This window comes from Rattus norvegicus, chromosome 1, assembly GCF_021556685.1.
Source record: "Rattus norvegicus strain SHRSP/BbbUtx chromosome 1, alternate assembly SHRSP_T2T, whole genome shotgun sequence".
Classification (NCBI taxonomy): Eukaryota; Metazoa; Chordata; class Mammalia; order Rodentia; family Muridae; genus Rattus; species Rattus norvegicus.
The window spans coordinates 57,261,455-57,284,836 of NC_141534.1; the positions used below are offsets into that span (position 1 = coordinate 57,261,455).

Here is a 23,382-nt window from a genome sequence, read left to right on the forward strand (position 1 = left end):
TAAGCATTCTCTAGCTCTGGTGTCTATTCTCACAGCAGCATGTGTGAGCAACTTGCATTTTCACCACAGCCCTTCTCTTTCTGCAAAGAGCAGCTCCAGCCACAGCAGGAGTTCAGAACTGAGACAGGAGTAAGTCTAGCTGAGACTGCACTGTTCTCAGCTGTCCCGCAGCCAAGGGTAGTTGTACCTGTGAATCCAGAACACCTTTTGAAGGATGACGTGACCTTTGATCTATGACCTTTGGCAATTGCTCTTTGATTTCTTACCAACTGTAAGCTAAAGCTGTACCCTAGATCCTACAAGAAGGGAAGAGGATCCCTAGTCACTGGTGTACATGGGAGCCTATGCACCAACTTGGGCTGTTTCCCTCCTCACTTTTGGTTACTCTCGGAAGGCAGTAGGGGCTTGTGAAATTTTAAGTTGCTGGTATGTGTTGCAGTGAAAATTGGCAGCATTTTGCTCACGGTGGGAATCTATTGTTACTGTAGGACTGGAGAACCTCACCTCAGTATCTGCCACACTGACGTGGGGTTATTTTGAGCTGGTGGCAACTGAAACGACAAAAAGAAGGGAGAGATCTCTGCTCCTCTCCGTTGTGGTCAAAATTCTAGTGGTTAGACTGAAGCCAGCATTCCTTAGGAATTTCTGAAATTGGTTCCCTTCTACCAAAGGAGCCATCACATTATTACTGGCAGAAGGGACAAAGGCTGTCTGTTCTGCCTACTTGCATACCAAAGTGCATGTTGGTCTCCTGTCTTCCTCCACATTAAAGTACTCGTTACACATTTCAGAGTCCATGCTGGCACCCTGGCTCTGCACACCCAGGCCCTCCCACTGTAACCTTCTCCAGCCCAGAAGCTTCTCTCTCCACTGCTACTCATTTTTATGATCTTGCTGTTTTGGCTGTGTTGTATTTTTTAGCTTCTTCTCTTGCCCTTTTCCCTGGGTCATCTTTTTCTCTCCCCTCATGGCCAAGTCCAGTCTACTGGCCATGTTCAGTCTATATTTTCTCTCTCTGCTCTGGACGATTTCAGATGTCTCTGGGTGGGTCTCCCTCATATCTATAAATAAAACCGTCCACTTAACCATAACTTGGAGCACTCATACACTCCCATCTGCCTGAGTAAGCGGTATAAACTTTCCATGCGAAGTTGTTCCACCCTCTCCACTTCCTGACCCGGAAGGGAAAACCACAACCTACTACAGAAATGAGATGGCAACAGCAAAGAACACGTGAGCATATATGAGCACATGAACACATATGAGCACATGAACATGTGTAAACACATGTGAGCACATGTGACTGCCTATCTGGTATGTACCTCTTACTAGTGTGCTTATGTTTAAATTTGTCAAGGAAAAGAACAAAACACACACAGGGTCGATTAGAATGGGCTCAAAGCACATCAGGTGGAATCAAGAAGCCATTGCTGGTTATACTTCAAGCACAGCTCCAGCAGATCTTCTGAACTGGACTTAAGACACCCATTCACTCCTGTGTAAGGGGACCTTGACACTGGGCCAGACCAGGGATTCCTGGAACACTATTAGCCTCTGCTGACCTTGCATTTCACACACACACACACACACACACACACACACACACACACACACACACACACACAGTGGTTGAAGCAAAAGCAGACTCCAGCATCTTATTTTTTCTTTTACTCTATTTTTATACCCCTTAAGACAAAGTTTTTCTATTAGAAATAAAATTACCTCATAGCCATAAGTTACATATTTTCTAGAAATAATTGCCACAAAAACATTCTTCAAAAACAGATTAAAATCATTAACCATCTTACACTTACAACTGGATTCTTGATTATGTATTTAATTTTTTGGAACTTATATCTAACCAAACAATTCTTGTCTATCTTTCTTTCCACAAGCCCATTTTAACACAAAGGCAATAATTCTCTTGTTTTAGCTTATTAAAGTTCAAGCAGGCCAAGTGTATAGTAGTAAGTTTCTCCTTGTAATTTGCTGAGGACAATCTAGATTTACTAAGGAATAGGACACCGGTCTTATGCCTTATTTTTGACATCTTGATCAGCTAGACTGGCTAATCATCTGTTCTCTGTCATAACAGATTCGTATGGTCTTTATTATAACCCTTTTATTTCCTGGTGCACACTGAGAATCTGTTACCTCATCCCTAGGTCACAAGATGAAGGAACTCAGGCTTGACTTGGAGTGAATGTTTCCTTTGATCATTAACTTGTCCCAAACCTATTTTTCTTGCTACTTCAATTATGTGCTTGCACTGCATGAACACTCAATGTACTCCTCTAACTCATGCAGCTCTTGCCATTGTATGAGGAAGGGACACATTCTATCCTTGATTCTAACTACATTCCCTATCAACTGCCCTAACATCACAAAATTTGACTCAAGCTAACTTTCTATAACTACTTAAATCAGATTAAGAATTCCATAAAATCATTAATTCATCTAAACAACATCACCTCAAGAACATTCTTCTTCATGTTGATCTGCAGGAAACTTGCCCAACAGAGAGGGCTATCACCCAGTGAGTAATCACACCAGGCTATAGGCAGTGAGGGTCTCCCAGTATCCACTCACAACAAGCCAAGTAAATGAGGAATATGGCAATGACCTGCAGGAGAAAGCGCATCAGTAGTAAGAAGCAATCCTGGGATGAAGCCCCTAGGGTTGTACCTTTCTAGAGTGCACCCACTGCAGCAGAGCAAGACAGTGGGAGGTCTTGGGGTGGGGGGGAATTCACTTGCACATTGTAACTCTTCCTGGAGGGTGCCCACCACTGACCTATATTTCTAGGAAGGAAATCTGCCTCCTGTCTTGTCATCCTTCAGAGAGGTTGGAGAGATGCCCCATTCTGATTTAGTTTAGATATAAAGTCCAAAATGTGTAAAACTTCTATCGAGAGTTTTTTGTTTGTGTCCCCCCAAATTCACGCTAAAACCATCACCCTCACATTGATAATATTTGGAAGTTCAGATTTTTGGTAATGTCTTAGTCAGTGACCCATTGGAGTGAAGAGACAGCATAACCACAGCAAGTCTTATTTTAAAAAGAGAGAGGGTATATAATTGGGGCTTGCTTACATTTTCAGAGGTCCCACCCATTTTCATCATGGAGGGGGAACATGATTGCATGCAGGCAGAGATGATTTTGGAGAAGTAGCTTAGAGTTCTATATCCAGATCTGCAGGCAGCAGGAAGAGAGAGAGACACTAGGCTTGTCTTGGTATTTTGAAACTTCAAATTCCACCCTCAGTGGCACATTTCCTACATCAAGGTTTTCAAATAGTGCCCCTCCCCAGTGACCAAACACTAAAAATTATAGGACTATGTGCACCATTCTCATCCAAACTACTACAGGAAGGACTATCTGAGTGGATGAAACCTTCATGGTGAGATCTATGCCCTATGAAAGGGGTTTCAGAGGGATCACTTTGCACTGCAAGGACACAGCAAGAAGACAGACATCTGCAACCCTGAGAAGGGTCCTCCCAGAGTTTGGCCATCATACTGGCATCTGATCTTGGCCTCCAGAACAGTGGGAAGCACAGATCTACTTGTAAGGTGCTTGGTCTCATCGCTGACCTGGCTATTCCAGCCACAGTCACCTGCACAGAGCTTCTCATGACAGCCCCAAAAGCTACTCATATTTCTGCCTAGGGAATGTCTTGCTTTAGGAACATAAAGACATGTTCTGTTGTTTGGAGCCTTGCAAATAATCATATATGTTCTTCCCAAACTTACGGTGCCCAAGCTAATACTTGCTGATCTTTCCCCAAGCCTCAGAGCAGTCTGCCTGGATCCATATCAAAAGGAAGATGATTCATGATATGAATATTAAAGAGGAACTCATCATTAAAAACAAAGGGGAGCATGTATCTTCATCAGAACTGGACAAAAAGCCTGTGAGAATCTAGGAGCAGAACGACCCCCCCTCAAAATAAACCTGGATTCAGGTGGAGACTCAGTCCTCACCCTGTACAGCATCAACTCAAACTGGATCAAGCAACTTCATGTAAGACCCTTAACCAACCCTGCAGGAAAGCAGAGGAAAGGCTTAGCGACCTTGGCATATCAGTGACTTTCTGTGGAGGACGTAAACAGAAAAGGAAATCGTGACATTTGCTATGGGATGCATAACATTAAAAAGCTTCTGCACAGGAACCAAAACACTGGAGTAAAGAGATGGCCAACAGAACTAAAGAATCCATGTGTGTGTGAGGGAGGGGGTGGGGCCGGTGTCCAGAGTATTAAATACGAAAAGAAAAAACCATTGGATCAACAAATGGTCAAATCAACTAACTGAACACTTTTCAAAAGAAGCAATAAATGTACAAAGTGTCAACATCTTTAGAAACTAGGAAAATGAAATCAAAATGTAATCTATTGAGAGGCTATCACCCCAGTAGGAATGAATGACTACTACCATCAAGAAAAGAATAGGTCAGGGACTTGAGTGTGAGCCCAGCCCCTGAGCGCAGGCTCAGCTCCTAAGGGCTCTGTCTCTTGGCCGGATGTCTGAGCACCCTCTTGCACAGGTGGCCGGAGGCCCTGGGAGGAAGTGAGCGGGGAGACGATGGAGGTGCCACTGGTTCAGGCCCTGCAGGCTGTCCATCTGGATTCAGACGCCTTTCTGGTTTGTCTGAACCACGCCCTGAGTACGGAGAAGGAGGAGATGATGGGTCTGTGCATCAGGGAGCTGAACAAGGACATAAGGAGTGAGTCTAAATTCACCATGCCGGAAGTGATGTGTGCACGGTTCCGGAGAAGGTGGATGAGATCAGAGTTGTCCACATCCACTCGGTCAGCATCCTGTGCCTTTCTGACAAGAGGAAGGACCGCGTGCAGATTTCCCCAGAGCAGCTGTCCGCAGACTGGACTGAGGCTGAAAGGTGGCGGAACTCACCGGCCGTCCCATGAGAGCCGTCGGCTGGTACCATTCGCACCCTCACATAATGGTGTGGCCTTCACACCAGGGTGTTCGCATGCAAGCGATGTACCAAATGATGGACCAAGGCTTCGAGGGACTTATTTTCTCCTGTTTCATAGAAGACAAGAACACAAAGACCGGACGTGTCCTCTACACTTGCTTCCCATCCGTACAAGCCCAGAGAAGTTCAGACTATGAGAGAATTGAAATCCCCGTTCATGTCGTCCCTCACGTCACCATTGGGAAAGTTTGCCTGGAGTCCGCGGTGGAGCTGCCTTAGATCCTGTGTCAGGAGGAGCATGACATGTACAGGCAGATCCATAGCCTCACACATCTGGACTCAGTGACCAAGATCCACAATGGCTCGGTCTTCACCAAGAATCTGTGAAGCCAGATGTCGGTGGTGAGTGGGCCTCTGCTGCAGTGGTTGGAGGACGATTGGAGCAAAACCAGCAGCACCTGTGGGAGCTGCAGCGGGAGAAGGAGGAGCTCATGGCGGAGCTGCTTTCGCTCGAATAATGCAGGGGAGCAGCAAAAAAATCGGGGGTGGGGCGAACAGAAATACCTTGCGTACAATTTATTAAACAAAAATCAATTTTGAAAAAGATAAAGTCACAGGTCCCACATTATATAACTTCAAGATTTATTATTATAAAGCTACAGTGATCAAGATACGATGATATTTGCAGATGAATCAATGCAACAGGGAAGAAAATCCAGAAATAAACCCAACGATAATGTGCTTAACTCCGTTTGAAAAAGTACAAATGTGATTCAAAGAGGAAAAGACAGTAATTTATTTCAACAAATCGAACCTTCTCAAGGCAACAAAATATATAAAATAAATAAATATATAAAAGAATTTCTGAATGTATCACGTATTTAAATCCAATATGGAAGACTTAGGGAAAAAGTTATTCCAGAAAAATTTTCAGGACTTAAGGACTTAATATTTTCAACTCCAAAGCACAATTTCACAAGGAAACAAAGTAGAGAGATTGGACTTCGTCAACATTAAATCTGTTTATTCTGCAGAAAGATGAAGAGGAAACCGTTGGTGAAAAAGATGCTTCTGAAACTCGAAAGTAAATAGCACCAGTAGAAAATGAAAAGACGTAAACATTGTCACTAAAAATGGTGAAAATAGCAAATCCTGTTGAGGAGGCAAATGAAATTCTTCACACACCAGTGACGGGAGTGTAAAAATACATCGACTGGGTAGAAACGTTTGGAAAATTTTTTAAAGTTAAAGACACGCTTAGCATGTCCCAGCCACCAAGCCGCACTGTCTTGGTACAAAAACTTTTACAAATTTTTTCTTGGTAGTTTTATCTGTGAAAGTTACAAATCAGAAACAACCCAGATTTTCTACAGTGAGTCTACGGTTAAAAGAAACCATTCTTATGGTGGAATATTACTGTGCAGGAAAAAAGGAACATACTGCATAATGGTTTTGTCACTGAACTATATCTCAGCCTGACTTAACTGGATTTGGAATCATCATGTAAATACAACATGGACATGAAGGTGTTTTCAAAAAAGTTTAAGTGAGGAGAAGACTGATTCTTAACGGAGGTGACACCATCCCAAGGGGTAGGGCCTCAGACTGAATAAGAAGAAGGAAATGATGATATCAGCAGGTCTGTCAAACATGGTGGAATATATGCCTTCAAATTGTGAGTCAAGATAAACCCTTCCTTACATAAGTTGCTTTTGGCAGGTCTTTTGTCAAAGAAATAAAAAAAGAAAGAAAGAAAAAGAAAAAAGAAAAGAATAGGTCACTGAGGATATAGGGAAAGGAAAATAAACACTGTAGTATAAGTGTAAATTAGTAGAGCCACTGTGAGAACAGGTGCCAGTGTCTGAAATACTAAGACTGAGTTATTGTTGAGTTTAGCTATAGCATTTCTAGGTGCAAACCAGAGGTCAAAGTCTGCTTTCTGTAGAGACACCTGTACACGAGGGCCTGTTGCTACACTGTTCACTGGCTACACTGTAGCCAAATCATAGAATCAGCCTAGATATTGCAGTGCAACAATGGATAATGAAAATGCTGTCCATTATGAATAGAATTTCATTAAATCACAGTGGAGGATGAATGGGTTTGGAGATCATCCTATTAAGCAAAAGCAGGGAGTAGCTATCATGTAAGGCTTATGGGAAAGCATGAGTAGAACCATTGGAGGTTGGGGGAGCAGGGAGAGCAGGAAGGGGAATATAGGGCTGGACATGGACAAGATTGTTACATAGTGTTACATACTGTTAAAGTTCCCCAGACCTTAGCAGAACTGACTCCATGAAGGAAGCACCATTCAGGCTTTGAAGCTCAACATTTAGGCAGCACCATCTGCCAAAACAAAAACAAGACCTTATTTATCAAAGCTCAGAGTTGTAAGAAAGTCTCTGAATGTACCCTTCCCTTTTGACTTCTGTAGGTCTGCTTCTGGCTGCTCTTGTTAACTGAAATATGTAAACTCGGGGTATCCTTTTCTGTGCTTAAAAGCTCACCCTGAGAAAAGTTTGGGGCTACACTGGGGCACCAAACACCCAGTGTAGTCACTGGCTGGATAATGAAGACTTTCTATTGGCTTAAACCCATGTCTAAGTCATCTTAGAGAAAACCATCTCATAACAATACATCTATAAAAATGTCACAAAATCCCTTTTTTTGTCTACTGGGGACAAAAGGTCCTTGCACTCAGAGAGCACTAGGGAACCAGAAATGTTAAACATGCAAGGGACCTCCACAAAGAAGGATATAAAATACCTATTTTCCAACCAGAAGGTTGGAAGTGGATATTTTAATGACCTGGTGACCCTTTGCTATCTGTGGAGGCATAGATGCCTCACCCACCCTTTGCTATATGTGCAGACCTCACTCACATTCCCCAGAATGTTTATCCCAGCCTCTCCCTCCCTATCCTTACCTTTAATTGCAAGATAACAGAGCCCGTGTTATGGGAATGCCACATGTATTCTTTTTTTTTTTTTTTGCCACATGTATTCTATGACCAGCTGACCTCTGTGCTCTCTCTACCAGGGACCACACTGGGTTCTAGGTCTTTAAGCTATGGTCACACATACTTTGCAAAGGAGTCTTTATGTGGTCACACCTTAAGCTTTATTGTGCTCCTGTAATGGGGATGATTATAGCCTGGAAACTTTTTCCCAAACTGTACTGTGTTTTCAATATACCGACAGTGAAACACCTGGCATCAGGCTCCCAAGTTGACAAAGTCAACTTGCACCAGGATTTTGTTCTCATCTCTTCGAGGTTCACTTCCCTGCATAGATCCTTGCAGGGTTCCTCTTTGTGTCTGCGGATACTGACTGACTGATTAGTGCTGCTAGTTATCTAGTTCTGGCCCTCAACACTGTTCCTCACCCATCTCAGAGTTGGAACTAACTTTTTATAACTAAAGGAAAAAATTAATCTATTACTTTAGCAGATCCCTAGCTTCCAATAACCTAAAAGCTCAGGTAGTATCTGCAGCCTATAGAAAGTCTACCCACATCTTGTTGAACCTGCTTCTGAAATAACCCACCAACGCATTTTAAACTTGCCTTGATTTATGACTTTCTCTGTTCTGTAGAACTTGAAACTGCTTCTGCACTGGGACATGGAATTTGGGGTGACTTACATCTGTGTTCCTGGGGCCATGGCCACCCAAAATGGCCCCTGAGTAAACTCTTATTCTCCTTAAGGTGAGAGCTGTGGTTTTGTGTGGACACTTGTAAACAAAGATTAGACAGGGAAACGTGAGGACAGTGTGTCATGGGGCTTTGTGTGCAGGGCATCCAGCAGTCTCCAGAATAAGCTGAGGCAGATAGAGAGGTGTGGCCAGGAGGAAACCACTTACAGGAAGTTTGTGTGGGTTGAACACAAAGTCATTTATGGCCATGCTCACAAGGCACACCTGGCCATGTTTGTGCTGATATGTCAGTAAATCACTTATTCAGCTCCATTAGGTGCCTGGAAGATGTCTTCCTCAAGGCCTCTGACTGCTGACTTTCCCCAACGGCATGGCTGAGCTGATCTCCACATGCCAGAACACCCAGTGGGATTCTGATTCAAGTTTCTCATTCTTAGGATGACCTTGATCCTTGGAGAATCAGGGATGAGGAAGAGGTGGCAGGTGACAAGCTCAACCGGCCCAACAGGAATTTCAGACCCTGAGCAATACCTGTGCCTTGCTTCTGCACCTTGGCAATAAGGCAGATCGCCCAGAATCTCTTTGTGCAACATCATCTTCTTCATTCTCCCAAGGCCCTGGGAAAACCCACAGGCTCCAATTGGTGGTTCTATGGTATGGAAGTAGGAACCAGAGCCTGGTTGGTCTTAGTGCCTTTGCTGGGACTGCAGGTGGTAGCATGGGTGGGACTTTTCCTTTTCATCTGGAGATGCTCATCTCTAAGGTGCTGTCTTAGCAATGATTCCCAATGGTACCAGCCATCATGATGACTGAACCAATACATCGGCAGCTGGTCTATCACATCCATAGTCTGGAAGCAGAGAGTAAACAGGAAGCTGGTCTGTAAAACTCCAAGGTCCACCCACTACCTCCAGCTAGGCCTCACCTCCCAAAGATTTCATAAGCTTTCTAAACAGCACAACCAGAAGGGGGCCAAATGTTCTAACATGGGAACCTGTGGGAGACAGTTCACATTCAAACCAGGTCAGGTGTGGAGGGAATGCTCCTGCCAGAGGCATATTGTATAAGCAGCCTACAGTGGGCTTCCTTTGTCCTTGTTGCCTGCATGCCTGGTGCAGATGCTCCAACTCTGCCCTGAGGTGGTGGTGGTAGTGATGGTGGTAGCATTGCTGCTGTACTCAGGAAGGCCCAACACAGCTTCCAAGGTCCCGCCTCTGACTAATGATAGATCGGGATGGAGACCCTTCTCTCGAGGCTACAGGTCAACCTAGGTCACTGAGGTGAGAAAAACATATTTGCTAAATCCCAGCCCATCCCCAGGTTAAACTGAGCTTAGCCTAATCTGGGGCACAGGCAGTTCTTACAGGAACTTTTGCTAATCCATACTGTTCTGCTCCAGTAACCACAAGGCTTTCGGCTCCCCAATCAAACAGAAACACTAGGTGAAACCACTGTGCCCTTATTAAAACTTCATGTCCTGCCAAGCTTGGTAACAGCTATCGTAGCTACACCTTACCTTTATAAACCCCCTACTCACTCAGCTCAGGGTGACTCTAGAATTGTAGTCATGAGGGCATGCGCTAGTCTCAGTCTGTGCAGCTCAAGAAAAACTTCAGAGTCATAAAAGGCTCATCCTGGTCTCCTCTTAGGTGAGAACAGCACAGCTCCAGCAGTGCTACTGGGGAAAGTGTCAAGTGCCCCCATATCCTGGCAGTTTCAAGGTGTTTGCAGGAGTCAGCCTTCCATGAAACCTCAGTGTGATACTGAAACAGGACCTGTGGGGTCAGTGGGAGGCAGGCAGCAGACCGAAGAATGAAGAGAGAAACTGTCTCCTTTCTCTACCCTCAGTCATCTGTCCTGAACTGTTTCAGTGGACAGCTGGTCACTAGGGCACACTCTCCTGTTTCCCAGTCATAGCTAGAACATTCCTGTGCCAGCAAGGTAATGCTTTCCTTCCCATCTATTGATCCAGCATCCTTGGCTTTGCATAGGGGTTAATGAGGGAACAAAGAAACTCAGTAACAGGTGCATCCTGACCCCACACACGAGCACTCAGATCTGGGCTCATGAAATCAAGAAGTCCACCCACTCTTCCCTGGGAACCAGAGACAGTGACAGTACAACATATAGCATGTGCCTCCTCCACCCCTCAGCACCTACCATCCGTCCAGCCGGCCTCAGTCCCAGGACACAAGCCAAGATGACATTGCAGGGTTTACAGTAGGAGACTTCAGGAATTCAGTCAAATGCAGGGTGTCTCGGATACCTGTGGGATTGTCTGATGAGTGAAACCGGTATTGGCTGCTCTCTCTGAGCCTCCTCCATGCCAGGCATCGTCCTTGCCTTTGATGCTGTTTTATGTCAACTTTACACCAGCTATAGTCCTCTGAAAGGAGAAAAGACAATGTCTCTAGGGAATCCATCTGCAAGCAAGCCTGAAGAGGATTTCCTTCATCAGTGATCATTGCAGGGAGGACTTACACCTTGTGGGTGGTGCCATTCCTGGGCTGCTGGTCCTAGGTTCTATAAGAAAGCAGGACGAACAAGGCATGGGGAGCAAGGCAGTAGGAGCCCCCTCCAGGACTCTGCACCATCTCCTACCTCCAGGTTCCTGCCCTGTTTGAGTTCCTGTCTGACTTCCCTCCCTGATGGACTATGATGTGGAAGTGTACGCCAAACAAACCCTTTCCTCCCTATCTTTGTTTTGCTTGTGGCGTTTCATCATAGCAAGAGCAACTCTAAGACAAGGTCTCAAGGAAGCAGGTCCTGGGCTGATCTCGCTCAGTTAGCAGAGGTTTGATGACCAGTTTTTCGCTTTGTTATTGTTATCAATAATTTATTATTAATTTTTATTGTTATTCTCTTTACATCCCAATCACAGCACCTGTCCCTCCTCTCTTCCCAGGTCCGCCCTTAGTCCCTCACCACACTGTCCCTACCCCTTCTACTCAGAGAAGGAGCCCCCCCCCTTTAGTACCATGGTCCCAGCAGGTCTAGGTACATCCTCTCCTACTGAACCCAGGGAGTCTTGTGGAAGACTGGGGGATAGAAGTGAACAAGTTGGAAGGATCAGGGACACCTCAAGAAGGTCCACAGAGTCAAATAACCTGGGAACAGGGGTACTCACAGAGCCTAGGCCACCAACAGGGAGCATGCAGGAGCTAGAACGAGATCCCCTACACATGTGTAGATGACCAGAGTCTAATCCCAGATCATACAAGTTCTAGGAGACACTCGAAAAAGTCGTCACCTGATTTCCACTTGCACACACTCCCTGTGGCTCAGGTTCAGGCAGCGGTAGCAGACTGTCTCCCAGTACGCTCAAAGGAGAGTCTCAAAGCCCACCCCAACAGTGACACACTTCCTCCAATGAGGTCATATCTACTCCAACCAGGCCACATCTCCTAATAGTGCCACTCCCAGGGCCAAGCATATGCAAACCCATGAGTCTGTGGGGGAAGACCTATTTACATCACTGAAGTAAATAATTTTTAATGTTCATTAGAAAACAGGTTCGTTTGGTTTCAGAGGCCTGAGGGTGTGTGTGTGTGTGTGTGTGTGTGTGTGTGTGTGTGTGTGTGTGTGCATGGAAGACTGCAACTTCTGACCTTAGCAGGTGACCTCCATCCCACACATCAGCCTCCCTGATGACACATGATGGCCCAGTCTGTGGACAGCATCTCATGGTTCCTTGGTGGAGTGTTCTTACTGCGTTTCCAGCCTTACTCACCCTGGGCTTCATTTTGTGGAGTAGTACAGGGTTTCATTGAGTTCCCTAGGATTCAACCCCCAGGCTCAGGTAACTCTGCCACCTTAACCTCAGTATCAGGAACCCTGGTAAACACCACTCTATCTTCTCAGCCGTCCACACTTCTCTTGGGACATATGAAGTCCCCTCTGGATGCCATGATCCTGCCTCCAAAAGTGCCAGTAGGTGAAATCCCCATTTTTGCAGTTTTCAGTTCATCAAAACATTCTTCATGTTCATCTGCTGCCGCGGAGGACAAGTGGGTACTTTGGGACTCTGATTCTAGGGAAATGGACTTTTGCCCCAGGAATGGGTCCTGTGGTGGTAACCATATGAGAAAGAATGAATGCTTGGTTTCCTCTGTCTTAGTTCAGGTTTTACTGCTAGGAACAGACACCATGACCAAGGCAACTCTTAATTGGGGCTGGCCTACAGGTTCAGAGGTCCATCATCATCAAGACAGGAGCATGGTGGTATCCAGGCAGGCATGGTGCCGGAGGAGCTGAGAGTTCTACATCTTCATCTACAGGCTGCTAGCAGAATACTGACTTCCAGGCAGCTAGGACTAAGGGTCTTAAAGCCCACACCCACAGTGACACAACTACTACAACAGGGTTACACCTACACCAACAGGGTCATAACTTCTAGTTATACCACTTTCTGAGCCAAACATATACAAACCATCACACTCTGTGTAGGTCATTTCATGCCTGATGTATAAAGTTAGGAGACAATGACCATATCACAGTGTCAGGCTTCTCCTTGTCTCATTGTGAAAGCTGAACAATTTCAATGGAGCCAGCATGAAAGACTGTTGGTGGCTGTGTAGTATGGTGGTTACACTGCCTCTGGCATTACATGAAGCTTTGCCTCTACCCTTCTCCAGCCATGCGTCCTGGACCAGGCAGAAGCTCCTTAGGTTCTTAAGTACATGTAGGCGTGTGGCTGCACATGACAAAAGGGTAACACTTGCATATGTAAGTGCCTGTTGTACAGTGGGTGAGCGTTGAGGGGTGTGCCTTTGTATTGCGTGTGTGCATACATTCTTATCAGTCCACTGTCTTGGAGAAAACTTGGTCCCAGAGCCCATCAGCCTGTTTTTCTTTTAGAAATGACTCTGGGTGGACCTCTGAGGCATAACCCCCCTGTCTCCTTAATGAAGAGACTCAACTTCCAGGCTACTGTTGGGGTTCCTCCTTAGCCCCTGGACCCAGCCCTGGTTCCCTGGAGCCAATGCAGGGAAGCACCTCCCTATCACCTCACAGCACCAGAGCTGTCTGTGTGTTGCCATCTTGTGTGTCGGAGTTGTATTTCCTCCACGGGCATCGCTATGATCTGTAGTCACCCAGTTCCCCTGACAAAAATGTATAATCAGGAGCTATGCTGACATAGTTCCCATCTGACTCCAACTGGGACAGATCTTGGCATTGCTTGTAATTATAGCGCTAAAGCCTGTTGTTGCTAGGTGGGGGTTGAAGCATGGGTCAGTTCACTATATTTCCCAGGGAAGAGGGGCCATTACAACAGAGAAGCCAGTGCAGCCAGGGCTCAGTCCCTGAGCTCCTGATCTACCCTTGACATGGATGGCCTGCATGGTCAAAGTCACAAGAAGCTGTGTTCAAAGAAGAGAAGTAAATGTTGATCAAAAACCAATGAACCTGGAGCCCTGAAGATTTCAGGCCCATTTAATACTGTCTGATTTAGGGAGGGAGGCATCACTGCCCTGAAGTGTGACAATGGAAACCTAGGCTTCAGGACACAAGGAGGTGCATGTGTAGGAGTAACACCAGCCGCCATCTTGAGCTGCCTTCCGGAAGGCACTTTTTGTCTCCACTCTGTTCTTGATCCACTACATAAGTCTGGAAAAGAGGGAGGAAAGGGAGATCATTTGTTGCCAGTCTGGAGAGAGCATAGGCTCGTGTGCTCATGGGTTGTGTATGACAGCAGAGACTAGAAATGGCACCCTGCATGGTATCCAAGAAGAAGTGAGGTGGCGTAGGTAGACACATCCGAAAGCCGCATGCTCTGCGGGGCGTCAGTCTTGTCAGTCACCTGAACCAGAGTTCCTCCTTCTTAGGCTGCCTTTTCTGAATACTATCAGTGCCAAACAAGGACTTGCTGTAAGTTGTACGTGGAGTATACTATGCAACCCGGCCTATCAGAAAGGAAGGAACAGTGCTGTCATGATCCTTCCTGGCAGGGGCAGGAGCTGAGAGAAGAGGCTTTCCTCATCCTCCAGCTCAAGTGGAATTGGGAAGCTGGGGGAAAGGTACAGGAGAAGCTGCTTCTTTAGTGGATGGAGTAGTTTTGGGGTGTCGCCATATCCTGGTTGGAGGATTTTGAACTTACGGTGTTAAAACGTCCCAGAATAGATTGGCCGGCTCCCTCTACATGTCCGTTCTTGGAAAACTGGTCCCAAGCCTTTCTTGAAAGACAACCAACATACCTCATTATTTCAGGAATGTGTCTGAGTCTGTCCAGGCCTCTGGGTTTCATTTCCCTCTGCAGAGAGATGCTACCGCCATGAAAGACTGGTGAGAATGGAGTGAAGAGCATGTTGTACAGGACAGCAGTGACCGAGAGTGGTGGAGCACATCAGGAGAAACCTTTCCAGGCACTCAGGGCTGGCAGCAGGACATGCCTCCTGCCCCAAAGGTAATGTGTGACCCCAGCTTAGCTTGCAGAGTCACTGAACATGATGCTGGCCACCCTCCTCCCCTTACCTCCCCTCCTCCATGCTAAGTGGTACATCTGTCCTCTTGCTAACCCTCAACTGCTAACCTGGAACCCTGCTGGGCAGAACCAAAGTTGGAGTGAGTCAAAGCAGGCCTTACTACTCTACAGAGGACCCTGAGCTTATAGCTTAGAGAGTGAATACCCCATGTAAGCATCAGCTCCTGAAGCCTCTGCCCGGTCCTCTCCCCACCCCACCCCAGGAACATTCTTGAAAAACCACAGAATGTACTGACTGATAGTCACCTGACCATCCTCTGTGGTTCCGAGTCTGCAGAAGCCTGGAAGGCATCTAGGATAAGGTACAGAGAAGCTCAGATCTCAGCTCTCTGGCAGAAAAGAATAAGAAAAATGTAAGGAATTGGTGGTCTGACTAAGAAAGCCTCTGCTGCTGTTGTTGGTTTGTTGGCATTGAGAGTGTGTCGCTGGGGTCCCCTCTAATCACTCCGTTCCTGCTTTTGTTTGCTTCTCGGTAATTAGGCCTATGCTCACTTTGCTCTTTGTATGCTGTGGAGAGAAAGGGAGAAAAAGCCTTCCAGACCCAACCTCCAATTCCACAGGAGTCTTTGGTCCTGTCAAAGCTCTTTGGAGGTGGGTGGAACTCCAACAAGGTTATGTGGGACACAGGACATGAGTTGGACATTGTAATTCCAGGGACTCATCTTTGCAACCCAGACGCTAGGAAAAGCCTTTGAAAGTGGTGACTATAACAGCTGTCCAAATGATAGCCAGGAAGCCACATTGGCCAGAGATTTCCTGACAACATCTCAGTGCCGTTATTGTTTATCTGATAGAGAAGTAAATGGGGAGGAGTATTACTATACAAAGTGGATTTGGGTGTATGCCTGGCTGGGTTCAGTAACTTAGACTATCTGAATGACTCAGTTGTCTGCTGGCTGGTCATACACAATATGCAGTGTCCCTCTGGCAATACATAAGAACCTGGGCTGACTCAGAGAACATACACAAATCAAATGATACAAAGTAACGAACAGGGTGGAGAGTTTTAGCTCTCAGATACTTCCAAATTACTACTCAGAAGGAGGAAAACTGGACATAGAAAATGGATTTGAGAGATTAGCAGTTTTAGAACATGTCTGCCAAGCTATAGGCACTTTCCTTACACCCATTTAATCCTCTCCATCTCTCCTCTAAGTCCTCTGGTGCAACACTGCCCCCTGGTGGCAGTTTGCCCTCTGGTGGCAGACTGTCCTCTCATGGCCCACTGCCCCCTGGTGGCACACTGCCCCCTGGTGGTACACTGCCCCATGGTGGCACACTGCCCCCTGGTGGCACACTGCCCCCTGGTGGCACACTCCCCTCTGGTCACAGAGCAAGTGACAGAGGCTTGTCCTAGTGTCTTCCAATTTCTTGTACCTAAAAGGTAGTTAACTGAAAGACAGTAGTTCATGATGATGTAGAAAATCTCTGCTATTTTAGATACAGACAGTTTTCAGGAGTGGAAGTACAATGTGTACATTGTTCGCATTCAAGGAAGTTAGGTCAAAATGAAATTAGGTTTTGGTGAAGGAAAAGCTGAAGGGAAGTGTTGTCTGAAATGTGATAACCCCTGGTGTCTTAATTGCAGGCAAATGTCAATGTGAAGGACAGTCCTGTGAAGGATAAACGTACTGATTTCTTTCAACACCAGAGAAAAATGACTGATGTGGTGTGAAAATGTGTTTCCTCTTAAAGCTTATGTATTGAAAAACTAGTCCTGACAGGCCTGCGTGCAGCCATACTGAGTAGGCAAGCAGAACTGAAGACTTTCAGAGATCCTCTGACTGCCACAGGGTGCAATGGGTGCCCCTATGATGAGCAAGTGTGTGGTGGACACAAAGAGAGAACGAGAAGGTGAACGGTTTGTGCAAGGGCTGAAGCCATCTCGGAAAGACTAAAGCAAGTTAATTTTCTGGTGATGGTCCACCATTTTGCTTGGCCTGTGATGGGTGAGCTCTCAGATGTAGGTTTCTTAGAGGCTTCATCCCCGGGTTGCTTCTCAGTGCTGATCTGCCTTTCCTGCCACTGTTACATAGCCTAATGATTCTTGGGCATTGGCCCAACTTCTTGGACAAATTTCCTGCAGATCGACATGAAGATGATCTTTCATGGACTAATGCTGTTTAGATGAATTCAATTCTATAGAATTCTTTATTTGAATCAAATGATTTTAGGAAGAATGTTTTAGGAGATGGTTTTAGTTGTTTTGACAGGAAGATAAAGTTGTGGCCCCTTCTCATAGAATAGTAAATGAAGGCTACATAATAAGGAATACAATGACCTTTCATGAATTACACTAAGAAGAGACATAGGCTTGGGACAAATGTGTGATCAAAGAACAACCTTCTAGGTCAGGTCCAAGGATGAGTCCACAGGAGTGCACTATGATAAAGCAAGGCCACGTGGTACTGTCGTTTTGAACTTATAATGAGCTTATAGAACAAAACATTGCTTTGAACTTCTAACCTTCTGTAACTCCCCTTTTATATAGCATTTTATCTATGAGGTAATTGTCTAAAGAACTTTTGTCTAAAGTATAAAAAGGCTGAGAGAAGAAATGAAGGGTGGCTGTTGGCGCTTGGCCCCATAAGTACGTATGTATATACGTACGTACATACATACATACATACATACATACGTACGTACGTACGTGCGTGCGTGCGTGCGTGTGTTATCTCTGTAAATGATTTTCTTTTCCTTTCTTTTCTCTCTGGTTCACAAAGAGTTAATGAGTCCAAAGCCTCTATCCTGGCCAGCAAGAGGCCCTTGAGCCAGGGAGAAAGAGCCTAGCAATTAAGCATTTTTCCCCTTCTTCTTAGTCCTTGTGCTACTGCCAGTTTATTAACAGAAAACAGTGACATTTAGCCACAGATTAGTGTGAAACCAGTACGTATTAGCACAAAATAATAAGAGAGAGTTACAAAGTCAGAGATCATCAGGCTTTGCCATTCATCTGGGAAAGCCTTCCAGTCTTCCTTTAACCAGGTGTACATCATCACATCTGTGACTGTCAACCTATATTTCGTGTTGACTATCATTAAGAGGCTAAGCAGGGCCTCCAGTTCTTCTGGCACCCCACAAGGGGCAGGATACATACTTTCCACAACTGGTCTTCTCAACTCTAGTATGAATACAGAGTAAAATCTGACCTTTTAAACTACCATGAAATGTAAGACTAACGTCCATATATCATTCTGTGGACTATCATAAGTTTGCTGAGGAAGAGTACAGGAGCTCCAAAAGAGCAAGCACCACAGTGCCAGTTCAGCATTGCCCTGGTTCAACTTGCGTTCTAAGGCATCTTATGATTTTGACTTTTTCATGTATGTCCGACATAATCTCATTTGGTTTCAGTTCACTTGAACTATACTATGCTCATGGCATTAGCTCACAGCTTCTATTATTTGCCTAAATATTTCCCTGCCCTTGTCATCCTCTAGGTGGCCCCATTTTCAGGTGTTTTGGTAAAGCTGTTGTCCTTCAACAAGTTCTTACTTGGAGAAGTAAGATGTTGTTCAGGTGGTCGACCATCATCATTGTCTCTGCCTTGGTCATGAGTGGCTGGCACCATTGCTTCCTTAGAAGCAGTTTGGTGGCCATGGGGCTGCCCATGAGGTGATGGTTTGGTAGCCGGACATTGGTGTTGTTCCGGTGTCCCATGGTCTTTAAGAGTATCGAGACTGTGTAATTTGTATTGAGAGTGGAAGTTTCGCTCCTCAGAGATTCTGGGCTGAGGGCTGCGGTGTTGTAACTCCTCCTTACTATGTATAGGCATTGTAGCTAAAAATACTAACAGTACTCCCTAGAAATAACTTAAAAATATAGATTAAAAATAATGAAAAACGTGTAGGGAAACAGAAGCTAAAATTACTAGATGTGTTAACTCAAAATGAACGAAATGTCTTGTGGATTGCTGTTTGTATTTTTTGCTTTCTCAGGAGGACGGCCCTGAAGTGCAATAGATCACATATTCAGATGATGTCAGGTGAAATATTAGTTAGCCAAATAAAGGCTACAGCCTGTGATTGGACAATGGAAGGAAAAGGTAGAGCCAAATGTTTTGGAGAAGGGAAAGAAGTATAGAGATAGAGGATGGTGGCGAGAAGGAGATGGGGAAGGAAGAGGTTGACAATGGAGCAGACCATGTGGCCTGGACGTGCCACAAATAGGTAGAGATTTCATAGATTGGCAATAGAGTAGTGTAGTAGTGTACTTGTCCAACCTAAGGACTCAGCTTGTATTTGTATTATTGAGTTTTCCATTCTTTGCATGGGCGTTTTGGGGTTGGAGATTTACCACTATAAATCTGGCTAGTATAATATAAGCCTGTTTTCATTTCAAGAGAATAAGGCAAGTCCTGTGAGATGAGCATTAGCCAGCCAGAGGAGGTGGATGGGATGAGAAATGCAAGCAGTAGTCCAGGCATTTCAGATTAAAGTTGTTTGGTTAGGGTAACAAACTAGCAGCAGGAAACAGGACAAGATGGCTGCATAGAGCTAGCCATGTGGGGTGAGCATAACCACTGATAGCAGAGCATAGCAGGAATTAGCATTGGTTTAATTTAAAATTAAGTGCAATAGATGATGTCCAGTGTGGTAGTCAGCAATGCACTAGGGAGTTAGGATGCTTGTCCTAGGGATGAGAGAATTAGATTCCTGAATGAGCAGAGAGGAGTCAAGGGACTCCAGCACATGGGAATCTTAAACAAACACAGTGATAGACAGAACCAAATCAGGCTCTGAGTTCTCCTCCTGTAAAAAGAATCAGTATAATGAATGGCTCCAGGCAGAGAGGGAGACTGAAGACTGCCTGCTTTTAATAAAGTTTGGTTTAGTTGTTTCTAATTTGTTTTTTGTTTTGGGGTTTTTGTTTTGTTTTGGTTTTTGTTTTTGTTTTTTTTGTTTTTTTGTTTTTTTTGTTTTTTTGTTTTTTTTGTTTTTTGTTTTGGTTATTTTGCTATTCTCTCAAAAGTGCGTTAAACTTCCTGGTTTATCAGAATAGAAAAAGCAGGACAAAAAGGCTCCTACTGTGCTTGCTTGGTTTAGTTCCCTCGTTTGAGAATTTAATTTTCAAAATGTGTTTGATTTTGAGGGGTTTTTTTGTTTGTTTGTTTGGTTGGTTGGGTTTTTTTTTCTTTCCTTTTTTTTTTTGGTTATTTTGCTATTCCTCTGGGAAAGACATCAAGTGAAAAGTCTTTCTGATTATGGGCTAAAGGACATGCTAATTCGGGAGAAAGACCTTATGTTTCTGCTTATAGCAAAAGTAATTAGGCCCTGGACTCCTTCTGGAGTTCTCTGAGTCAGAAAGGGCAGAGGGAGCCCCCGCCCCAAAGAAGTAGAAAATTCAAGAGAACCAAACAAAAAGGTAAAGATTCCTTTTGCCATCCTTCCCATGGCATGAATGAAGACTTATGATTGGTTATTATTAAATGTGGCTCATAAAAACACACGCTCAAAGAGCAGCATTTTATCTTGAGTAGTCAAGGTATTTCATGTTAAACTGGTTCACAATCGGCTTAGCAATCAAGCCTCAGGATGCAGGGTAACACCGCTGCATAGAGGTAGCCATAGGGGCTGGTGAAACTCTGATGCCTGTGTTTAGCCAGACTTAGTGTAGGGTTATTTTAAAATTACATGTAACAAAAATGTGCTTGATATAAACTAAAGTCAAAGTTAGAAAAATAGAATATAAATCATGGAAAGATATCAGGGAAAAAGCTAAAGTCAAAACTCCCAAGTGAAATCCAAACAAATAACCAACCTTGTATTCTGTTCAGCAGAGTCATGAAGCTCTCTACAAGGAGACAAGACAGGATGCAGCTGTTGGGCTATCTCAGGCAAACTCTGCACCAGAGCACCTGTTCAAAGAGATTAGGGCATCATTACTGTATCATGGATGTTTACTGGGAGAATTGAATGAATTAACAGCTGAGTTGTGGAATTCTATAGATCTATAAAATAATGCGCAGTGGATAATATAAAGTTTGAAATATCTTCCAGCTTCATTAATCAGAACTATAAATTTTCAATCTAGCCCATGGATGCTGAGGGTAACTGTGATTTCAAGGTCATTTCCAATCATCTATGTTAAGTGTTTTGACTAAAGGAAAGTGGCATTGCCATAGATGAAATCAGTTAAAGGCATATTTATTTCTGCTTTACCATGTAACTGGACAAAAGTCAGTTCAAAAAGTTGCCATTATTGAGTGTACTTTTTTCCTCTCAGTTACTTTATGTATTTTTTCATTTATTTAAATTTCCTTACATGTATACAGTGAAATATAGTCATATCCACCCGTACTTCTATCCTCCAACTTCTAAAAGATTCCTCTCAGAATCCCCCGATTGACTCTATAGCCCTGGTTGTTCTGGGACTTGCTGTGTAAATCAGATTAACCTAGAACACACAGAGGTCCACCTGAATCGGGTCCTGGGTTTAAAAGTCAGTACCACTAAACCACCCCTGTGTGTGTGTGTGTGTGTGTGTGTGTGTGTGTGTGTTTGTGTGTGTGTGTGTATGTGTGTGTGTATGTGTGTACAGAAATACATACATGCAATTTTTGCATCCCATCAAGCCCTGTTAGTGGTAGTCATACATGCATATTGTGTGTACAGCCATTCACTGGATTATGGGAAAACTACCAGTGGCCTTGCCCCAAGGAAGAGTGAATTTTTATCAGCTGCTGTTAACTGCAGCTCCTCACCCATGCATGATGTGCAGACAAATGCCACAGCCACATCTGTCACTTTACTCGGTTAACATATACTAATAAAATGTTATGGTGTTTTCAAATTTATATGTATCTGTATTGTATATGTATAATGACACATTGTATATACTTGTAATGGCTATTCCTGGTTGTGAACTTGACTATAAGTGGAATGAACTACAACCCAGAATTGGAAAGCTCACCTTTGATCCTGATTTGAGTCTGGGAGATACAAGTTTCTGAACTGGATCTAGGCATGGAGATCATGAGGCAAAGTGGCTATGAATCTCAGGAGCTTAAGGCAAGGAGATTCTGAGTTCAAGGTCACCTAGGACAAAACAAGTCCCAGATCCAGCTGTGGTGGTATGCACCTTTAATCTGGGGCGCACCTTCTGCTGGGGATTTACATAAGGACATTGGAAGAAGGAAGAGTCTCTCTTTTTGGCCTGCCTTCCTGCCTTGTGGGACTGAGCCACTGCTAGATCCTTCGACTCCCATTCATACCTGCTGCTGATCATGGTTGGGGAGTTGGACTACAGACTGCAAGCCATCAACCAATTTTCTCTCTGTACAGAGATTACCCATAAGTTCTGTGATTCTAAAAAACCCTGTAAAAGACAATTCTCTTTTATAATATATAATTTCTATTTATATAAATATACATTTATATATAATGTAACTTATTTTATACATATTTTATTATATACATCTCTATACTTATATATATAAATAAAACACAGGTTGTAGGCCTGTGAAACAGTAACACACTGCATACTTGTTGCCTTGTCCCTACTCCCTCCTGCAGGGGAGAAAATGAACCAGTCTCACCAATGAAAAAGGTAAACTAAAATGTTAACTACTGGGTGGAAATACAGATGGTGTGCACATAAAATTACATCTTCTTGATTACTACTTTAGACATTTTTCTTAATTTACTGAAGTCACTTTCTATAATACATTATTATATGATTTACTATCTCATAGCTATTAAGGGAGTTATTTTGATTGTTGGAACAAACGTATACACATTCAGGTGTGCAGCTTCCAGTAATGTCCGGGTAGGGCTTCATGCACATGACTGCATTATTTAATGCTTCCCTATGGGATCCAAAGCTCTTTTGTTGTTATATTATGATCTCTAAGCAGAATATTGGTGATCATGAAATTATATACAATACCTAAGTTTTCCTCAAACATTTCATTAGCATTCCATAGAATGCTATTGTGTGTTTGACTGTTCAGTTCCAAGGTATGAATTCCAGTAGAGCACTTTCTGGATAATATTTCCTTACAAAGTGTTGTTAACTGCTTGCTACAAGAAGTTAATTTCTGGTTTTGAAAGTTAAACCTTATGTTTAAATAGAAGATAGAGAAGGCAGATGCTGGATTATTTAGTACCAAGCTGGTTTTCTGTACTGATGTGGGTAAGGGCTGGTCACATGAGGTGTTTCTCATTCCTCTAGATTTGTAGCTGTTTGAGACTTTATAAATAATCATTTTGGATATTCCAAGTCTATGGGCATTTTCTCACCAAATTGTCTGTTTTTACAGGAGTATTTTTCTTACAAGTTTGGAACCATAAAATAGAAACTTTCCTAACT

General features: G+C 44.1%; 1 pseudogene; it reads left to right on the plus strand.

Moving 5' to 3' along the window:
* Positions 1-4,584: 4,584 nt before the first annotated feature.
* Positions 4,585-5,457, plus strand: Brcc3-ps5 (BRCA1/BRCA2-containing complex, subunit 3, pseudogene 5; annotated as a pseudogene).
* Positions 5,458-23,382: the final 17,925 nt, after the last annotated feature.